The sequence below is a fragment of the Pinus tabuliformis genome, chromosome 3_2, assembly GCF_031772625.1.
Source record: "Pinus tabuliformis cultivar Carrire ecotype Pingquan chromosome 3_2, CPIR1, whole genome shotgun sequence".
Lineage (NCBI taxonomy): Eukaryota > Viridiplantae > Streptophyta > Pinopsida > Pinales > Pinaceae > Pinus > Pinus tabuliformis.
The window spans coordinates 776,948,741-776,970,647 of NC_142302.1; positions in this window are offsets into that span (position 1 = coordinate 776,948,741).

Below are 21,907 nucleotides of genomic sequence, written 5' to 3' on the forward strand. Positions count from 1 at the left end.
TATTGGTTGGAATGGTGGCCAACCATGGGCTGATAGGTGGCCCAGTTGGAGGCTGCCATGTGGTAGCCCAGGAGGCCACCAACATTTTGGTCATAGCCCGGGCGGAGGCAATGTGGGTCAAACCTGTGACCTCCCAACACAACAACATAGCTAATTACCAATATACCATGGTGGAAACTCTTAACTACATATAAAATTGGGTTGTATTTAAATTACATGTGTGCATTGTTTGGGGAACGTGCCAGCCCGCGTGGGGGCCATCCCTTGTATACACCACCACACATGACCACCCACAGAGGAGGAGTGGGGGCTTGGCCGGTGGGGATTGGTCATTGGCCTTAGCCTCGGGCACGTGACCCCTCCCACATGGCCACAATTTTCAAAACATAGGCGTTAGCGAACATTTAAAGTGTCCTACAATTTCGCTCAATTTTCAGCGAAATTGTTGCTTTGTTAGCGCGTTTTGGGGGAAAAATTGTAGGATGGTGCCGAATTTTGGGGAACTTGCGGTGCAATTAGTAGAAGATTGGGAAAGGCCATAACTTCTTCAGTTTTTGACCAAATCAGGAGAAAAAAGAGGATACACAGGCATTTGTGGGCATTGTGGAGCCATTGGAACAAGTTTTAGAGCATTCTAAGCATTGTAAACAAATGCATTCACATTTTTTAGCATAATAGAGAGGGCAAAGCCATTGGAAGCTAGACCAAGGAGATGTAGCCCAGGAGGGATGAACTCATTCATCATTTGCTGCTATGATACAGTTTATGGTGATGGTTATGTCTGTTATATGTTGTTGTTCAGTCATTTGTTTATGTTAATTTGCACATAAAAATTACATAAAAACACTCAAAACTCATGTTTTAAACTTGCAAACAATCTCATAAATCCTCAAGCATATTTAATATAATCTCAAAAGGAATTTTAGTACAACAAAAAATAATTTTCCCATTCATATCGAGTTTGGTATCAGAGGTCTTGGTTTTATTTGTGCAAGAAGCATTTAATTGTTTGCAAGTGAATGCCATGCTTACAAGGTTAAAACTCAAGAGATGATAAGGTAAGCTGGTTCAAAGCCCTGAAGTTGGGTCAAAGGGAAGGAGGGAAAGGTTGCTATAATCTCCATCACCAGTTCTTCCTCAAGTTGCAATTGAGAATCCAGTGAGCATGTCTAATGAAGGAGAGCCTATAATGACAAAGGATGAGAAGATCTTCAGGAAGGATTTCTTTGATATGACAGAAATGGTGAAGGTCCTCTATGAAGAGAGGAATACTAGACTATAGGGTGAAAGCTCCAAACCTCCCAAAGGAGAATTTTCTTCAGGAGGAGGAGGTAACAGAAATGGAGGTAAACCTCCACCCTCTCCACCATCTTCTTCATCTTCTTCTTCACACACATTCACCCTCTTCCACTAACACAACTCTTACTCATACTCATCAACATACCTCAAAAGGAACTAATAAATAACACTTATTAAAACTTGATGTTAAATTTGAACTGCCCATGTATAATGGTGAAGTGAATGCAAAGAATCTTGACAAGGGTTTGTCAGTTGGAGGTATATTGAAGAATTCAAAACGTTCAAGAGGATGATATAAATATTCAATTATCTTCCTTTAGGATGGAGGGTGTAGCATTAGTATGGTGGGAATCAAAGACACAAGAAGAGATTAAAAAAAAAACATGGTAATATGTCAATTTCTTGGTTTGATTTCATTGCTGCAATTAAAAGACAACTCTACCCTTTATGGTAATATCCACTTCATTGTGAAAAGGGTTTTTTAGTGGGTAAGCAAACATCAAAAGGCCTTTGATGCATTGAAGGAAAATATTAGTTCAGCTCCAATACTCACACTTCTAGACTTGAGACAGACATTTGAGATCCAGACTGATGCTAGTGAATGTCAAACACACATGGATAGGAAAACAATAGGAAAGATAAAATCAGTGAGTGCATTTTTTATTAACAAAAGATGTACATTTATAGTACAATACGTGACTCTTGGGATTCAGATCCCAAGGTCTCTTGGACTGCTTTGTCCATTCAACTTCCACGCTAACCCTTTAGGATTAGGTGTCCAACATTCCCCCCCTTAATCCGAAGGGTTATGTATGAGTCCAAGAAAAGAGCTGTAATACAAAATGTGCAAAAAAATACATGGCAGCACTAGGCTGAATGTGCTCTATGAAATGTTGGTATAAAAGGGCGGTGGTTTAAGGATGACCACCAACACTGGAACGCTTAGTGCAGTTCCTGGAACTCTTCCAAGACTGGCAAGAAACTGAAGTTTTCTGCTAGAAGAAGTGATCCTATTGTTTTAAAGAGGGAAACCTTCAACCATAAAAGGGAGGTCTCACCCCGCATAAAAGGCAAAACTTCAACCTGAAAAGGGAAGTCTCAACCTGTGATGGTTTAAGGATAACCAACAACTCTGGAATGCTTAATGCAATTCCTGAACTCTTCCAAAGCTGGCAAGAAGCTGGAGTCTTCTGCTAGAGGAAGTGTTCTCAATCTGTGTTCACGGGCATATTTGTCTCTGGCTGCAACTCTGAAACTGGTGTGGCAGGTTGTGGCTCAGGCTCGCTTGATGTGACTTTGAAGCTTGTAGATGACCATCATTTTCCCCCCTGTCAGGTACAAGGTGAGAAGATGGAGAAAACTCAACTGCAAGACTGTTCAATATTCTGGAACAAGTTCTGACATGTGTTTGGAATATCTTCTTGGCTGTTGATGCCCATTGCCAAGAAGCGATCCATCCAAGATGAATCTTTGTTCTTGCAGGACGTTTGTTTTTGAAGCATCTGTGTGAAGAATGACTGGTTTTATGACAGTGCTCACATGGATGAAGATCAAAAGAGTGATCTTTCAGATGGCCAACTCGATCACAGTGTTGGCATTTTACAATCTGTTGTTTTTGTTGTTGTTGTTGTTGCTGTAGAAGAGGGGCAGAGTCTGGAACAGCTGAAGCTGAACTGTCATGAGAAGCAGGTGAACTGTCATGAATGAATCCAGCACTCTGAAACTGAATGGGCTTGGCATAGTTTGGAATATGAAAGGACAAGTCCTTGTCATATCCAAGACCAGTTCTGTGCTTGTTGTGAACAAGTTGTTCCCAAGGTCTGATGATGGGCTTGGGAAGTGCAGATTGAGTTTCTGCATCTGCATGTACAGCTGTTGCTTTATTGGGCATTGGATCTGAAACATTATTGACTTGCTGTTGATAGGTGGTTGTTTCAATGTTATGAACAAAAACAGGTTCAGAATGATGTCTTCTTTTATGTAGCTCTTCTTGCTGTAGCTGTGATTCAAGCTGCAAAAATTCGATCTTTTCTTGTACATTTTGCAAACAACTATGAATATCGGTGAGAAAATCCTTGCTGATTTTGACTGTATTATTCATACTAGAGAGTATTAGATTGTCCACTAACTCTAATATTGCACCGATTGGAGCCATTTCTAACCTCAAAAGATAGTAAAACAATGAGGAAAAGATGGACACCAAATAAACTTATGGCAACAACTTCAAATCAGCTTGCAATAGATTCAACATACAGAGAATGGTGATATCCAGAAAACAAACTCCTCATTCAAAAAATGAATTTTCTTCATTTCACCTGAGAACAAAGCATGCTCCACTCTTCAGCAGGATCCAACTACATTCACAAAACGCATCATCACTAGTTCCTTCCTCTCAAGTATTTTGTTACAAGGTATAGCTGTTCAAGGACAGGCAATCTAGCTGAATGTTTTAATAATTATAAGATTCCCAACTGTACAATTACCACCATAAATTTGAACTGAATTCTGTTCTTACTTTCAAGTTCTGACAAAAATCACTCTTAAGAAATATCTATGCCCACACTACTCCCAGTGCTCACAAATTAAATCCTGTGTACAAGAATACTCTCCAGCAAGTGTATGAAAGCCTCCTCATTGGCACGTGAAATTCACAAAATCTATAAGAGTCTCATAAAATTCTACAAATGTCAGCATAACACGAAAATCAACATCCCCGGGGAGAACTTGTTGCAGAACATGTGGTGTGAGCCACGTAATGTTTTGACCCTCGACTTCTGCCTGATAGTAGATGCCCTTAACAGATACAAATGTCTTACGCAAAGAATGTGTTCTGGAAATGTAGGCCTGCCACTCCAGATTTAATCTTCGACAGCTGTGGACGCGCTCAGCAGGAATGTCATGTGTCTTGTCTTCAATAAGTTTACCGGTTTTGTATTTGAATAGTCATGTCGTCACTTACTGCAGAATAGCTTGACAGTGATCGGCCTTCAATAAAAATTCAACGCACATTCAATATTAAAACTGCGCACTGTATATAACCATTTTAAAACAGCGCACTATATATAACCATTTTAAAACAGCCCACAGTGCATAATATATATCATGCTACCAATATATATATCACGGTATATATATATCACTTCAAAACATCGCACAGCGCATAAACTCCACAAAACAACTGATAAACATGCATTCGTCCGCATACAATACCATACCATACGATCTACTCCCAATATGCAAAAGAGATGAAGCCACGTGTCTATCTATGTCGGAAGCATTGGTGTGTCAAGGCCTTTTATTCTCCAGGTTTTTATGTACTCTCAGACATTAATGCTTGATATATCAAATCCTACATAAAATCTCTGAACAGTCCCATAAATATCATAATGCTGACTTATGAAAAAAAATCGAACTTCATTTTCCGCTGCAATAATATCACTTTGACTTCAAACCATAATCGGAAACCGTTATTGTTGTTCTAATAATACCAGTCTTATTTATAAAAGGCTTAAACTTGAAAGGTTTAGTGCTTGTTTATAAAGAATAATGTCGGAGAGTAGAACGTGAAGGATGAGGGCAATGACAGCAAAACAGGTGAAGGAATCGAACTGTTACCAGAAGGCCAACCAGCTGGCATCGGTATTTTCGGCCTTTTCCACCATATACACTATTCTGCTGCGAATGCCTCCGCTGTCACAAGTGCCACTATTACCATATCCATTATGTTAAAAAACACTCTATTACCTGGGTAAGCATTCGGTCTCAGATAGAAACATGCAATTTTATTTATAAATCGAATTACAATCTAACGATTTATAAAGCAATGGTAAGTGGTAACGCCATTTTGAAGGCGATAGTGTGGACGTTGCTCGAGCGGTATTGCGCCATTTTGACTGCAATCAGAATGCAAACTAGAAAGATACCAGCCAATGCAATGGCGGTATTGCGCCTCCGGTACTTGGGTCTACTGAACCATCCTTCCTGCGTGGAGGCACCAGCGAAGCACGCTGCCTGACACCTTGCTCTCAATATACATATAAATCCAGTGCAGTGTATAATATACCAGACGCAGATTTTAATAAATATGGAATGGTTAACGCATAAAACTGAACACAATGGTTAACGTATAAAACTTATATGCATTCAAGATCTCTGTAACGCGCACACATACTGTTGTGGGGAAAAGTATCCGACTCGGATGACCCTATCCCTACTCTAAGGGTGACAGTCCTTAGCAACAACTGAAAGTAAAGCTTTGATATTTTCCTTTATGAAAGTACAGAGAAGGAAGAAAAGATTAACCAACCGGTGTCTTTCGCTTTTGTCGATCCTGTCCTCTCTCTTTGTCTCTTGTTCCCAGCTCCTTGCTCTCTTTGCCGGCCCAGCTACACACAGATCCTGCACAAACAAGAGAGGGAAACTACAAGAAACATGTACTCATAACTGATGCATGGATTAGAGTGAATCAGATATACAAGCAAATACAATACATCAATGCAATACAAGTATATAGGAGAACATTCAAAGCTTTATTGATAGAAGTAAAAGGGTTCTGAGAAGGTTACAACCATCAATGGCTCCAATCCAGCAGCACCTCCCCAGCAGCAAGAAATCTCCTCTTCACCTCTATAAAAGCAATCACCCAATAGCTCTAACTGTAAACCAACAGCACTTCCTTGCTTTGCACAAAATTCCAGCCCCCCTAGACCTCATGAGAGAGCTCTATATATAGGAGATTTGGAGAAAGGATGAGTCAGCTTGAGGCTGGCATAAAGCTGACTAGTGTCCTCTCCCACTTTAGTTAAACTTCAGTTCTTGAGTCCACTTGGAGATCCTTGCTTACACATGGAGATCAAGTACCTCTTACTCATCACAGGGCGAATCCCTTGAACCAAGTGTCAGTTTGGAAGCTTCCTGGGCAGTTGACACCTTGCAGAATGACTGTGCCACTTGGCCAATCTCGCCCAGCGCAGGTAGCCTTCATTGGTTTTGACTTTCAGCGCAGGTACAAGGAGGAGCAGTTGACATTCAGCGCAGTTGCTCAGTGGAGCAGCTGACATGATCCAAAAATAGCCTGTTTTGAGTGTTTTTCAGGTGGAGAACTGATGGGAAGTGCTGTGGTTTGCTGACCTTGTTCTTCTAGGGGTAAGAACAACATGTTTAGGGACTGAGGATCCCTGTAATTATTGACATTTCATGCTCCATGCTGCGAGGCACAAAAATGTCTATAACAGTTGCCCCCTAAAGTATGAGGCCGTTTATCGGGTGAAATGCTTTATCTAGAGGGTCCGAAGTTCATTCCAGTGCTGAGGAGGCGCCCTGTAATACAATACAATACAATACATTATTTTTCATTCTGTTTTCATGATCTAGCTGAGGCGGGCATTCCCATGCTCAGCTTTATAAATACATTTTGGTACATAGAACAGACGATCGTCTGATGGTAGACCGATAATTCTCTGCTGGAATTATCATCCTTTGAGTAGGATGATCATCTGCTGCAATGATGTACATGACAAATGCTTTTATATTTCCTGAATATGTATCGCAGCCCGGATGGATGAAACTAGATCCGGGGTCTTCAAACTCGTTCGATCTTCACTCTAAGTACAAGTCGATCCATGTGAGAATTTCGTTGAAGTCGAACATGGAAAGACATCGCTTGATTACCGGTCAATGATGAAAACCGTTAACAAGCGCGAGAGGAATCACCGATAATGATAATGACCCTCAAGGTACTGCAGTACAATTCACGTGGCGTGAATAAAGGACTTGGCGTCGAACGCCACGCAAAATCTTCTGGTTGAAGGTCATTGATGTATACCTGTCGCCGGAAGTGAGAAACTTGCCATTGAGGCATGCAAGCTTCAAAGTACTGATGGGGTTGTTCCTAGATCAACTTCTTGGATAATGAGCTGAAGTCGACAAGAAGCGATCCGTCAAAGGAGGGCCTTAATGAATCCCACATCAATGACACGGAACGGAGCTAATGATTTTAGTGGAGGTGAAAACAAACTGTGACATATGATTCAGGGTGGCGATCATGAATGGATGAAGGATAATGTATGGCAGTGGATGGGACACGGTTGACACTTTCAGAATGACCTCTCTTGAACATATAACGACACTGATGCGATGGATCGGTAGCATTACCCCAAAATGTGGATGGTTTGGCGAAGACCATGGTGATGAGACCGGTGAATGAAACAACCCAACCCGATGTGGTACGGAAGAAAAGTGTCATGTTCAAGAGCGACTTGCTACCATTAAGCTTTGATGTTCTCCCAATTTTTCCCCAGTCATTTCTGACCAGTACCTCTTTATTTTTGTCAAGCTTGAGGAGGATAACATATGCTTGTTCTATAACCTGCCCTTCGGGCAAGCCCATCGCTATGATTTAACGAGCTTAGCGATAGGGAAACTCGTTCTCGTCTAAAGACAAGTTTGTCGCTATTTAATCATTTTAACGAGTCTAACGACAAGGAAAACTCGGTCCTTTTCATTTTTAGAGAGTCTGAAAAGGTACATAAAGTCAACTCCAAAATTCCTTTTTCGTCATCTAATCCCTTAAGTCCGAAAAAGTATAAAACAATACAGAAGGGATGGGTGTTCGGTACTTTTAACGAGCCGAACAAAACAAGCGCTCGATCTTTTTGTGCAATAATCCCTCAGGTCCAAAAAGATTAAAATCTAGAGGAGGGATAGCTCTTCCGGTCGCTTTAACGAGCTGGAAGGCCAAAACTCGGCAAACTTTTCATATTTTACGAGTCAGTGAAAAGAGCTCAAAGAAGACTCGTCTTTTGAGGAACGAGTGATAAACAGGGATAGCAACTGATTCCAGGTACAAGTTGGAATATTCCAATCACGGCAGTGTCACAAGGATGGCTAAGTGAAATCACTCTTCGCAGATGTTCCTCAAAAGGGGTAAACACACAAATGGAAGTGAATGATCGGCCAAATGACGGTGGAGGTGACGGTGCACAAACACGACCAAGGCTTTTATGGCTGATGAATTTACGATCTCAGAAGGGTATTTACCGGTTCATTTTTTCTGAATGAGCTTGAACTCTAAAGGAAAGCCTGCTCATAAACTTATGTTTATTTTTTAACGAGCATGAACTATGCGCTAAAACTGCTCGGATCTTGCGTTTATTTTTTAACGAGCATGAACTATGTGCTAAAACTGCTCGATATACCAGTCATAGAATAAGAACGCCTCCTGTGAGATAGCTATTTTTTAAGGAGCTTTATCTCACGAAGCTATGCTCCAATTTGGCAAGTTTTTACCTTTGCCCCACAGACTTTCTTCATGCAAGGTCGGAAACGGCTAATCCTACGAGTTTAAAGGGTTAGACCTACAGGTTTAAAGGGAGGACCTAAAAATTTAAAAAATAAATAGTCGTCCCTTGCTTACATTCCAAAAGTTTGCATGCCCCCAGACATAGGATAGAATTTCGAGGCTGCCCCTCCTCTCCCCTACCTCTGCTTTTCTTTGGGTGTTCACAGCTACTTGTCATCTTGCCAATCTAATGTTAACGATACTAGTCTTCTCGTTATTTTAAGGGGTCTTATGCGGTACTCAGGCTTCCCGTCGGCCCAACTTTTAACGAACAGCTATTTGTGACAAGAGAAGAACACTACTCAAAGACAAAACATTGGTATTATTGAGGGAGGCTTGCTTCTTTCTTATTATCCGAAGAGGGTTCTATTTGCTGCCGCAAATCAATCTCTTTCTTCGGCGATGTCTAACATTAGGTTACTAAAAATGGTGGCCACCTGTTGTAACAATAGAATCTCTTTCTTTGGAGGCTGCCCCTACTTATCCTTCAAAACATATGTTTTAATGGGTGAGGCTTGTCTTCAAAGATGGTTACTACTTGCTACAACAAATGGTCCTCATCCTCGGTATCCTGATTATCTAGACAAGGGGAGTGAGAAGCTAATTATCTCACTCGCATAACTTTGACAAAAGAATATTATTCTAGAACAACCCCTCTTCCATCCACGGACGGGGTACGGACTAGTCATATTCTTCTGCGGAAATTCTGCCTTATACCCGGGGTTTCTCCTGCCCGAAGCAGACCAGGGTGCATGCCCCCTGGGTTCCAGTCTTTCTTTCCGAATCACTCGCACTCATCGGGAAGGAGGACTGGGGGTGGAGGCATATCTTGAGTGAACAGACCATTTAGGATTGGTATTTGACTATTTGCGATGCGAGATCCCGGAAATGAAAGTTGGTCTACGAGCTTGACCATCCTTCCTTCGTGTGGAAAACACATTACTCTAAAGAGTGAGGAGACTATCGCTCCCATGCAATAAATATAGTCACGTCCAAGGAGTAGGTTATAATCCAAGGGTCCTTGGACGACCATCACGTTTAAATTGACGGTCTTCCCTTTCAATGTAACAGGCACATTGGGGAGGATTCCTAATGGTCGACTGGTTCCTTTATCAAAACCTGAGAGATTTCTTAACTCAGGTAAAAGCGCCGGGGAACCCAGTGCTTTCCAAGCAACAGAGGAAAGGATACTCACAGACGCCCCCTCATCAATGATAGTACCAGCCATAATCATTCTATAGATCTGGACAATGATTCTGAATGGTATACTGGCTGGTAATCGGGGTCTGCCTAGTTGATTCCAATCAAAGGATACAACCAGGTTGCTTGGTGGTGGGACCGAATATACGGCCGGGTATGACTCTGATGATGTTCCCTCCTGCGATAAAGGAATGGGCGCATTGCCCTGACGCTCATCAGAGTCGGTGCTGATGAAAAGAACCTGGATGGTGTCATCCTTATTCTCTTCAGTGAGGGTGTCGCATGAAGCTGACTCTTCGGCGACGGTGTCATTTGAAGACGGGTCTTCAATGACGGAGTCATTGGACGATGAAACCTCTGAAGGAAGAACCGGGTCAACTGCCGTTTCGACCTTTAGACTTTCGTCTGGTCTGGATTCAGTAGGTTCATTCTCAATGACCGACACTTCAGCTGACCACTTGAGCGGGTCAACTGGATTTTCAACTATCGAGGGATTAGGCGCGAGTTTTTGGTATCCAGGAGGAAGTCGCAACGGTGAAACCGGGCGATCTTCCAAAACTCTCTTTGCCTCATCTAAGAATGGACATTTGTGGATGGCATGATTGCCTTCACACAATAGACAGGGTGATCTTGGTCCCCTTCTTCGTCCTTCACTCTCGTTGGTTGACGGACTGCAATCAACATGACAACCAGAGGTTGATGCTACCGGATTGTGCAACCTTGGGGACCAGTCCCTTAGTATCCGGGGAATACAAGGACAATCACGATGGAAGTGGATCCCTTTGCAAATGACACATGGCGATTTAGGCCCGGTCGGTGCAGTGTGTGGGTTTTTGTCAGCTTTCTTCTGCTTGCCCCCAGTCGCCTTCGCCAGAGGCTCCTTCTGCTTCTTTTCTCTCTTCTTCTTTTCTTTCTTCTCCTTGGGAGGCTGACTCTTGCCAGCTCTACCTTGCGAAGATGAAGGATCAGAGGAAGTATCGTAAGAAGTGGAAGGCTGGTGGGTAGTTCTAGATTGTTCTGACTGTTGATTCGACTGCTCAGGATTAGTGGCGATCTGGACTACATTAGTTGAAAAGAGCCATACAGGTAGGCCGATTGTCAATCCTGGAAGTGACAATGTTGCCATATGAGGCGCACCAACATCTCCCCAAGAGGAGAAGGGATTTGGACTTCCGCCAAGGTTACTTCCTTGGTTGGTGGGCTCCATACTTTTCAACTGAAAGATCAACGTGGGAATAACAGGTGATTATGTTCCGCTTAAAATAAATTTTATTAACGACGCTTTTAGACACAAACTTGCTTTTTCATGTTTTAAGAGTCGAGAAAAAGCTAAAGATGACTCTAGTCGACTTCGATGTATTAACGAGCCCGAAGTGACAAATGCTCGGTTGGACTTTTTCAGTTATAGAGTTTGAAAAAGGCCAAAAGAAACTGCTCTGGAGATCTAGGCAGAGGGTGTGCCAAACCTTTCGCGAAACCACAGAATACGTTTTACGGTACGGGTGGTCGATCTTCGTGAATGCTGTGTTCACTGCATCGCGATCAGTAGGGCGGCCGACACGGCTTCCTAAGGATAAAGGATAAATGCCTATAGGGGTCTCCCAATATACGCGACGGTACGCGGGAGCACAAGTCCGTATTAGTGCCACCGACTCTCAGGAGGAATCACCCACCTTCGTAGAGATCGACAGTCACTACGTTTAACGACGCCGGAACACGTCTCTACCTAGACCTCTAGATGTTTGCGTTATGTTACAAAGCGTTGTTATGTAAATTGGATTTATTTTAATGTTGATCTTGCTTAGCAGTTTGCCTTTAAGGATCACCACGAGATGTATATATACAACTTCCTAAATGCAATCTAAGATGAGAAGCAAAACTTTTCAATCTTTCAACTTTGAAAACCTTAATCTACTGAGGGAAAAGAAAGACACAACTTTTCGCACAGATCATAGAACACACACTAAAATGCAAATTTTCCTAAATCGTCAAGCACACAGTCAAATGCAAATATGCACAATGCATGTATTTCTTTTCGTTATCCTTAATGTTGATGTAAGACAGAAAGGAAAACTGTTGTATGACTTTTGAATCTAATTTCAAGCGAAAAATAAACAAGTTTGTCCAAAATCAAAAGACACCTTAAGATCGACTTGTTTAGACACTGGAAATGTATAGATTCAAACCATAAAATGAAAAACAAACAAACTCAAACAGCCATGAACAGTAATAAAACTAGCTCTTAAGATCACAAAGACACTTTTACAGTTCAGGATCTAAGAGGCCACAGCTATACTGGTTTGCTTTTCACAATGGGAAACTGTAACTGAAACAAGAAATACTGAAAGAACAATCACAGTTTCATCACACAACTGAGGCGGAATAATGTCAAGGAAAGTTGGTTTACAGCAAGTACAAATGACAAGCAATCAGCAGCAAAATAACAGTGAAAACAGGGCCAAGACTCAGTGGGAAACCTCAGGAAGACATAGCCTAACTGGTTCAGCGCAGGCTCTGGTCTGTCAAACTGACTCTCAGCGCAGTTCCCGAAGGGAGTACCTGCGCTGAAATGCAGACTGCCTTTGGACAGCCTGCACTGAGACACGAGAGTTGCGTTTACAAGGGTTTCCGGGTCATAAAAAGCTCAAAAATTCACTGTTTTTGCTGAAATAAAAAGCTATAGGTCAAGTACAAGCTAAGGGATGATCAAGAGGATGAAAAGCTATCACAAAGAGTACAAGAGTCTTTTGTAGATCAGCTCTTCAAATCATGAATCTGCTCAGAAAATGAGCAAGAGTAGCAGCCCCTCTACTTCGCTTTTGATATAGTCAAAAGCTTTTCGATTTGGTACTCTTTTCTTCAGGAAATGAATAGCAAAGATACTACAAACACCAACAAGATACTAGGCTCCCCAGCGGAGTCGCCAGTTTGTTGTGGGGAAAAGTATCCGACTCGGATGACCCTATCCCTACTCTAAGGGTGACAGTCCTTAGCAACAACTGAAAGTAAAGCTTTGATATTTTCCTTTATGAAAGTACAGAGAAGGAAGAAAAGATTAACCAACCGGTGTCTTTCGCTTTTGTCGATCCTGTCCTCTCTCTTTGTCTCTTGTTCCCAGCTCCTTGCTCTCTTTGCCGGCCCAGCTACACACAGATCCTGCAAAAACAAGAGAGGGAAACTACAAGAAACATGTACTCATAACTGATGCATGGATTAGAGTGAATCAGATATACAAGCAAATACAATACATCAATGCAATACAAGTATATAGGAGAACATTCAAAGCTTTATTGATAGAAGTAAAAGGGTTCTGAGAAGGTTACAACCATCAATGGCTCCAATCCAGCAGCACCTCCCCAGCAGCAAGAAATCTCCTCTTCACCTCTATAAAAGCAATCACCCAATAGCTCTAACTGTAAACCAACAGCACTTCCTTGCTTTGCACAAAATTCCAGCCCCCCTAGACCTCATGAGAGAGCTCTATATATAGGAGATTTGGAGAAAGGATGAGTCAGCTTGAGGCTGGCATAAAGCTGACTAGTGTCCTCTCCCACTTTAGTTAAACTTCAGTTCTTGAGTCCACTTGGAGATCCTTGCTTACACATGGAGATCAAGTACCTCTTACTCATCACAGGGCGAATCCCTTGAACCAAGTGTCAGTTTGGAAGCTTCCTGGGCAGTTGACACCTTGCAGAATGACTGTGCCACTTGGCCAATCTCGCCCAGCGCAGGTAGCCTTCATTGGTTTTGACTTTCAGCGTAGGTACAAGGAGGAGCAGTTGACATTCAGCGCAGTTGCTCAGTGGAGCAGCTGACATGATCCAAAAATAGCCTGTTTTGAGTGTTTTTCAGGTGGAGAACTGATGGGAAGTGCTGTGGTTTGCTGACCTTGTTCTTCTAGGGGTAAGAACAACATGTTTAGGGACCGAGGATCCCTGTAATCATTGACATTTCATGCTCCATGCTGCGAGGCACAAAAATGTCTATAACACATACCCAAACACTAGTATGGATTTCGCACTTGATCAACCTCGGCCAACTGGTTATGATCAAGCCAGCAACGATGGTGGGGCTCTCTCTTGGTGAGAAAAAACTTTATACAGGGCGCACAATCTGGACTCCACCACAGCGTCTTCTCTCGCCAAGCGTTGCAGCAAACTTCTTTGTTATCTCTCGGCTGAGCAAAACACGTTCAGATGCATCTAACCCGAAAATAGTGTCAAAACGCTTCAACGGATGTATAGTGCGCAGTCTTCATGACACCTCTGTCGCAGCAGAAAACGGATGCGCAGAGATTCAATGAGGTGCAGAGAATCAGGCAGAGGACAGAGTGCTAGGAGGTGCAGAGGTGTGTCAGGCAGCGTTACCGTTTCAGCTCTGACATCATTTTGTATGCAGCTTCAGAAGAGCAGGGCGCAGGTACAGCGCAGGGATGGCAGAATTAATGGAGCGTTACAGAAGACTAGGCCAGCTCTAGTTAGCACTATTCAAGGCAACTCAGACCAGTTGCTCTATTCAAGGCAACTCAGACCAGTTGCTCAGGGAAAACAGGCCACTCATCATGGCTCTAATACCACGTCAAACACACATGGATAGGAAAACAATAGGAAAGATAAAATCAGTGAGTGCATTTTTTATTAACAAAAGATGTACATTTATAGTACAATACGTGACTCTTGGGATTCAGATCCCAAGGTGTCTTGGACTGCTTTGTCCATTCAACTTCCACGCTAACCCTTTAGGATTAGGTGTCCAACAGTGAATACACCATGGGTGTAGTCCTCATGCAACATGGTAAGCCTATTTGTTTTCATTCCAAAACTTTAAATGGTGAAATGATTAATTATCCTACATATGACAAGGAACTGTATGCATTGGTGCAAAGTGTGAAAAAGAGGAAACACTACTTGATGGGTAAGGAAACAATCATTCACATTGATCATCAACCATTGAAATACTTGCAATCTCAATCAAATTTGCAGCAATCAAGGCACTTCTGATGGATGGGTTTTCTTCAAAAATTCCATTTGGTAATAAGGTATAAGAAAGATGTCTACAATAAAGTTATTGATATGCTTTCTAGGCCTATTATTAGTGCAACTACTTTACTCAAGATTAGTTTTGTTTTGTATGAATGTTATATTGAGAAAGATGCATTAGACAATGACTTTCAGGATGTTATATGCAAGCTTGAGTCAAGGTAACCAAGTAGAGGAATTGGATTATCATTTTCATGATAACTTGTTGTACCATCTTGGAAAGCTTTGTATTCCACAAGGAGAAAGAGTCAACATCATAAGATAGGTACATACTTCTCTTATTGCTAGTCATTTCGGTGTAAGTAAGATGGTGGCACATCTACAGGGGTATTGTTATTGGCCTCGTATGCTTGAAAGTGTGTCACGTTTTATTAAAGGGTGTTCATTATGTGTAGTCAGTAAGCCTAGTAATAAGAAGTTAGGACTATACACACCACTTCTGGTTCCTTCACGACCGTGGGAGAGTGTTTCTATGGATTTTGTAGGAGGTCTTCCATTGTCAAAAATAGTTCATGATTATTGTATGCAGTTGTGGATGGGTTCAGCAAAATGTGTATTTTGATGCCATGTAAAAATAAATTTATAGCTGAAAAAATTGCTGAGTTATTCTTTCAGAATGTATGGGTGCATTTTGGATTGCCCACGTCCATTTTTAGTGATCGAGATTCTTGATTTGTTGGGAATTTATGGTCAAGATAATGGGGATTCATGGACACCAAATTGAAAAAGAGTACCACATTTCATCTGCAAACAAATGGTCAAAAAGAGGTGGTGAACAAGACAGTGATACATCTTCTTTGTGGGTATTGCAACAAGCATCCTAAGTTGTGGGATGAACATTTCCACTATATTTAGCATGCTTACAGCTGGGCCAAGCACTGTTCAACTCAAACATCACCATTTGAAGCATGTTTTGGATACTTTTCTAAGTCTCCTTTGGTTTTTATTTTTGGAAAAGATGTTACTATTGATCGTCCTAGTGACATAGACAAAGAAAGAAGGTTCATTGAACAAATCCATTTGGTACACCAGAGAGTTCAGGAATAGCTTGAAAAGAGTCAAGGCAAGTACAAAGCAAGGCACAAAAAGCATTGTGTAGATCACAAGTTTCAATTTTGTGATGAAGTTTGGATTCACATTAGCAAAGAGATGCTCCAAGGAGAAGGTAAAAAACCGAAACCAATTAGATATGGTCCATTCAGAATTTTGGAAAATATTGGTAACAACGTCTTCAGGTTGTATTTGCCTTCATATATGAAAATTTATGCTATTGTTAATTTTGAGAACTTAAGGTCATGTGAGCCTCCCTTGATTGAATATCAAGGAGAAAATGTCCAAATTCCTTCCATAGAGAAATTTTCTCCTAAATACCTTGATGAACTATAGCAAGACACCATTCTTGATAGAAGAGCAAGGTCTTCAAAACAAGGGAATGTGGATTACCTTCGAGCGGGGCTCAAGGGAAAAAATCCTTCAAAGGTCAAATGGTTCAAGATTGGAAAGGTGAGGTAACTATACCCTCACCTGTTGGACAACTGAAAGTGATCCTTTGGGGTCCAAAAGGCTTCCAGTGGGGGGAGGAATGATCATGTGCTCAAAAAATAGCTCAAAATTCAAAGTTGTTGGATTGGTGTAGAACCTAGACAACTGTGTAGTGCTCATAATCCAGAATCTTGCGCAACTCATTTCGCGTGAAATAGACTCTATATGCTCCCAGAAATGAGTTTTGTTCACTTCCCTAAATAGGCGAATTTTTGAAAACAAAATTGACAGTCTAGTCAGAAGTCCATACTACTGATGTGGTGTTGACTGGGAAAGTGTATGTGGCAGTTTGACTTGGTCAATGGGTTTCTCTGGAAAATCACAATGTGACAAGTAGCTTCTTTTTATTGGTTGAAATTCCATGTTTTTTTATTGGTTGGAATGGTGGCCAACCACAGGATGAAATGGGGCCCAATGGAGGCCACCACATGGCAACCCGGGAGGCCACCAAAATTTTGGTCATATTCCAAGTGGAGGTAGTGGGAGTCAAATCCGCGACCTCCCAACACAACAACATAGCCAACTACCAACACACCGCTATTACACAACATTTTGTCACTGTCCCTGTACTCCCCGTTACCTGATCCTGGAGGACCTCTACAGTGAACCCTGCATGCTTTGCCTTCATGAAGAAACTCCCATTATGTCCCTCTCCATGAGCAGATCATTTCCCTTTTGCACCATTTTCCCAGAAAATTTTGTTTTGCGCAATTTACAAGGTGGATGCTAATGACCTTTGTCTCCCCCACACTGATGTGAAAATATTAGCACTACTCCTCCCACCAACCAGAGTTACTGAGTTGTGTTTCATTCGTGCCTATCCTATTATGGAAAGGTTTTTAAATTAGGGTCGAAGCTTCTAGCTCTAGAAGCTCCGTACCAGAATTCTGGTAAATGGTTTGGCCGGATGGGGTCGAGGATGAAAATTTGGGCTTCTTTCCCCTATAATGATGGAACTACCTCAAGGGATAAGTCCTTCTTCCTTGAGAAGAGGATCCATCTCCCATCCCTATTTCCTATATAAACCTCCCTTCTTCCCAAGCACAAACTAGTGTGAATGTTATAGTCATAGTTATAGTTTTTTCTAAGTGTGAGTATACTATTTTGATTAGATGAGCAAGCTATTACTAGTTGTATCCATCTAGTTGTGTTTGGAAGAAGTGTGTTTGGTTTGGAGTGAAGTATAAAGGGAAGAGCCTTTAAAATATTGTTGTTTGAAGCCATCATGGAATGCTAGCAGAAGTGTGTGGGAACCTGGTCTTATCAGAGGAATACTGCGACGTCAAGATGAATGGTTGTAATCTCTCTTTGATATTAATATATGCAACTATCGATTGATTTCCTACATTTTTTTTAATATTACATATTCGTGTCTTGATGCTTCTTGACTTATTAAGTAGGTTGAATTGCAATTTGTCTATTGTTTACTTGTTTCGGGAACTTGAAGAAGGAAGCGAGACATTGCTGGAGTGAGCAAGCGAGGACATCATCAAGCAGAATAACCGACCAAGAGGTAGGCCCTCTTGATTGATTCTAACCTAAGGAAATATTCCATAGAATGTATCTGTTGTGGCTAGACCCATTATCGGGTTAGAGGAATTCATTAGTGTCTGCACTTATAATTTTACTTCACCACAAATTGGCGACTCTGCTAGGGAGACCCCATCTTTTGTTTGTTTTGGATTTCATGATTTTGTGGGAAATTTTCTAGTTTAATGTTTCCCCTTTGGTTATGTTTCTTTTCTCCTGCTTACTGGCCTAAGCCTAAAATTCATAGTAGCAGATCTAGTCCTTGTTTTGATTCTTTTTCCTTAGTTCCCTCAGATAGCGCATTTAGTCAGCTGATAGTCACGTCGACCAGCGTGAATTATGAAGGAACAGTCACGCTGACCAGCCTCTGGTGCCTGTTGTTAGTTAGGCAGTTGCGACGACCCCTATAAGTGAAGATTAGGGCTTGACCCCAATCTTTTCCAGTGCATTCTACTCTTGTGGTTTAGACCTCGTAGGCATTTTTTGACCATTTTCTCCCTGACTAGAAAGCTTCATTTAGCTTTCTTTGTGTGCTTGCTTGGTTAAGCCCACCCTCTGATGTGTTAAGTCTAGCCTTGTGTGAAGTTATTTTTAATTTTTTCTTTGAATCCCTGATCAACGCTAGTTATCAGTTAGGCAGTCGTGCCAGTCTCAGAGCTAAGAAAAAAATCAAAATTTCTCCCATTCTAGTGCCAGTGTGTCTTGACCCTCAGACTCTCTTCTTCCTCCCAGAAGTGATTAGGATTCTTTGTTTTTAATTGAATGAGTGAAAGAGTCTCTTCTGTTCTCTTATTTCGAGTTTCTCTTTTCTCTTTCCAGGCATAGATTACATTGCTTGGTTTGTTGATTGAAGCATTTATGTGTTTGGCTTGTTTGGTTCAGGGAAGAAGTTTCTTTTAGTTTCATTTATAATGCTTTCGATTTGATTGATGCTTGCTTGTTCATAATTGTGAAAAATTTCATTAAAGTGCTTTATGTGAAAGATTCATTTTGCATTTTATGAAAAAAATAACATCATTCTAGTTTACTTAAGTGAAAATATTGCATTAGTAACATTATTGAGAAGCTAAAATTGCATCATCATAAGCATTGGAAATGAAATTAAACTTCTTATGTTTTTATCGGAAGATTAAGTGCATTTAGGAGATTTATTAGTGAAATATTTCATTCTTTGATTGTTGCATTAATTTTTTGTTCTCTATCTTTCAATTAGTGATAACTTTCATCAAAGACAAATACCTCTTTTCTCATATAGCTGCATATAGGAGTTTTCAGATGATAACGGTAGGGACTTGTAACTGAAACCTAATTCAAGATCAGCCATTAAAATTTATTGAATTAACCTAAGGAAGCATTGAAACTTAACGCTCACATTTAGGGTTCTAGGCTAGAGACGTGTTCCGACGTCTTTAAACCTAGCAGCTATCCTTCGCTTCAGCACTAGACAGTGCTAGTATGGACTTGTGCTCCCCATACCATCATGTATATAAAGGGAGACCCCACTAGGTTTTCAATCCTTTATCCATAGGAAGCCAAGTCTTCCACCTTGTAAATGTGATACACCGAACACAACATTTAGGGAGATTGCCTGCCCCTACTTCTCGGTTCGCCGAGAGGTATTCTGCAGTTCACGATTACCTAGTACTCCTTTTTCCTAGAATACCCTGAGTAGCCATTTTGGTCTTTTTGACTTGCTAAATTTAAAATATCATCAATCACTTGCCCTTTCAAGCTCATTAACTCCAAAAGTGACTAGAGTCACCTTTCATCCTTTTCTTGACTCTTAAAATATGAAAAGGCAAAGTTTTGTTTCAGTGTCTTAAAATTAACTGCCCACGAAATATTCCTGGTTAAAGTTGTCTTCCTTAGTGATTCTTTAGGGTCGATTCCAATGGAAAAATTCCCAGAGTCTACCATTCAATGGTTCCCCTCAAATGGGAATCCTGGCCCTTTTCTTTCTTTTGGAAACATTGACGCTCCTTATATGGCGACGTTGTCCCTTCCCGGGTTAACCATTGGTCTGCCTGTCTAGTTGTTTTTGACCTCGGTGGTCCCGAGTGTCCCAACTCTTGCCATGCAATCTCCTTCATTTGAATCACATCATGTTGATTCTAAGTTTGACCTCTCCCCTTCTTCCCCTATTTCTTCCTCTTCCTCTTCTACTTCTCTTGGTGAAAGTTTGAAATCCAATAACCAGGAGGCTAAGAAGAAGAAGAAGAAGACGAAGACGAAGAAGTTAGATAAGTGAGAGGCCAACCGTGTAGCTATTACTCCAAATACACCTCCCATAGACAAACCTTCTGATACTCCATAGAAGGTCATATTCCCTTGCAAGTTGTGTAAGGGTGACCATCTCCTTCGAGACTGTCTTGGCATTCCCAAAATCTTAGAGGTATGGTCTTAAGACCTGAACTGACCATCCCCATCGACCTCTGGAGATCATGTCGATGTTGCACCCTCAATTAGTGATGGTGAGAAGAAGGGAAAGATTAAATTCCCTTGTAGGTTATGTGAAGGAAAGCATCTTCTTCACCTTTGTCCTCTTATGGATAAAGCTTCCAAAGTTTTGAAAACCTTACAACTCCTCAACCCCAAAATCATGTTGGTTATCAGAGGCTTTCTTCTAACCCTCTCCTGGTTGGTAAAAAGATTGACTTGGATTCATCTCTTGCCCATCCTCCTCTTCCTAAGAGAGACTCTCTTGTGTTTGTTCCCGACCAACCAGTGGTTGAAAAGAGTGTCGACTTTGTTCCACCACCAGTTGCTCACTCTATTCTCAAAGAGAGTAGTGATCATACTGCTCATGTTCTTCTCGTCTCCTTAGATTATCATGAATTGAAGAGTGACCCTCCCATCCCATTTGTTTAGGAGAGTCCTTCTCCTATTCCTGTATATCATGGGGCAACTATATGATACCCCCACCAAGCAGTTCTGTCATTTCTTTCAATTGGAGTCACTTGATTGCTTTCCGCCTCCGATCTTATGTACCTTTACACATTACAGTAAAAACCTATAATATGGTAGTACCTGGCACTATATTAGATGAATGCGCATTTGTTAGCATCATGTCTTATATTACTTGGCAAGATTTGGATTCCCCATAGCTTGTGCCTGTCACTCAGAATCTGTTGGCCTTCAATGGAGGAACCAGTCAACCCTTAGGAATTCTTCCAAAGTTGCCTCTTACTTTGGGAGGAAAGATTGTATATATAGACATGATGGTAGTCTAAGGTCCTTTAGATTTCAATCTTCTCCTTGGACGCGACTATGTTTATGTCATGGGAGCTCTTGTTTCTTTTCTTTTCCGTGTGGTTTGTTTTCTGCACGAAGGGAGAATTATGATTATTGATCAACTGTCATTCATTGGTCACCAGGTGCCTCCTTTGCAACCATCATCCCCTATTGGCTCTTGTTTGCAAGCAATACCTTCCCCGCCATAGGTCAATTATGTGGTTACTCATTCCATCTCCACATCTGTTGATGATCACACAGATGGTATAGTACATTATGTACTGGGGTCATTGGAACCTGATCTGTCTATGGTACCAAATGACATGTATTCCTCCCAGAGCGTGGTTCTTCCATCCAGTGAAGACCTCTTGGGAGCCATGTTCTCTTATGGTTAATGAAAAAAGGAGTCATGAGGATGGTTCCTTGTCTTGTGTCAACCTCGTTAAAAAATGAAACAAGGGCCCTGAGGACAGTTTGTTCTTGTATCAACCTTGTTAAAAAATGAAACATATGTCCGAGGATAGTTCTTTTACTGTGTCAACCTCATTAAAAAATGAAACAAATCTCTTTTCCAAATCGAGTCATTGATTAAGATCTCGTAAAATCCCAGTCGAGTCTTTTATGGATCTCGAAAGTGAAACTTCATTCCATCCACCTAGTTGGTCGAAATGAAGCTTGGGAGGCATGTACCTTGTTTGAGTCATTATGTTGGGGGCATGAAAACTTA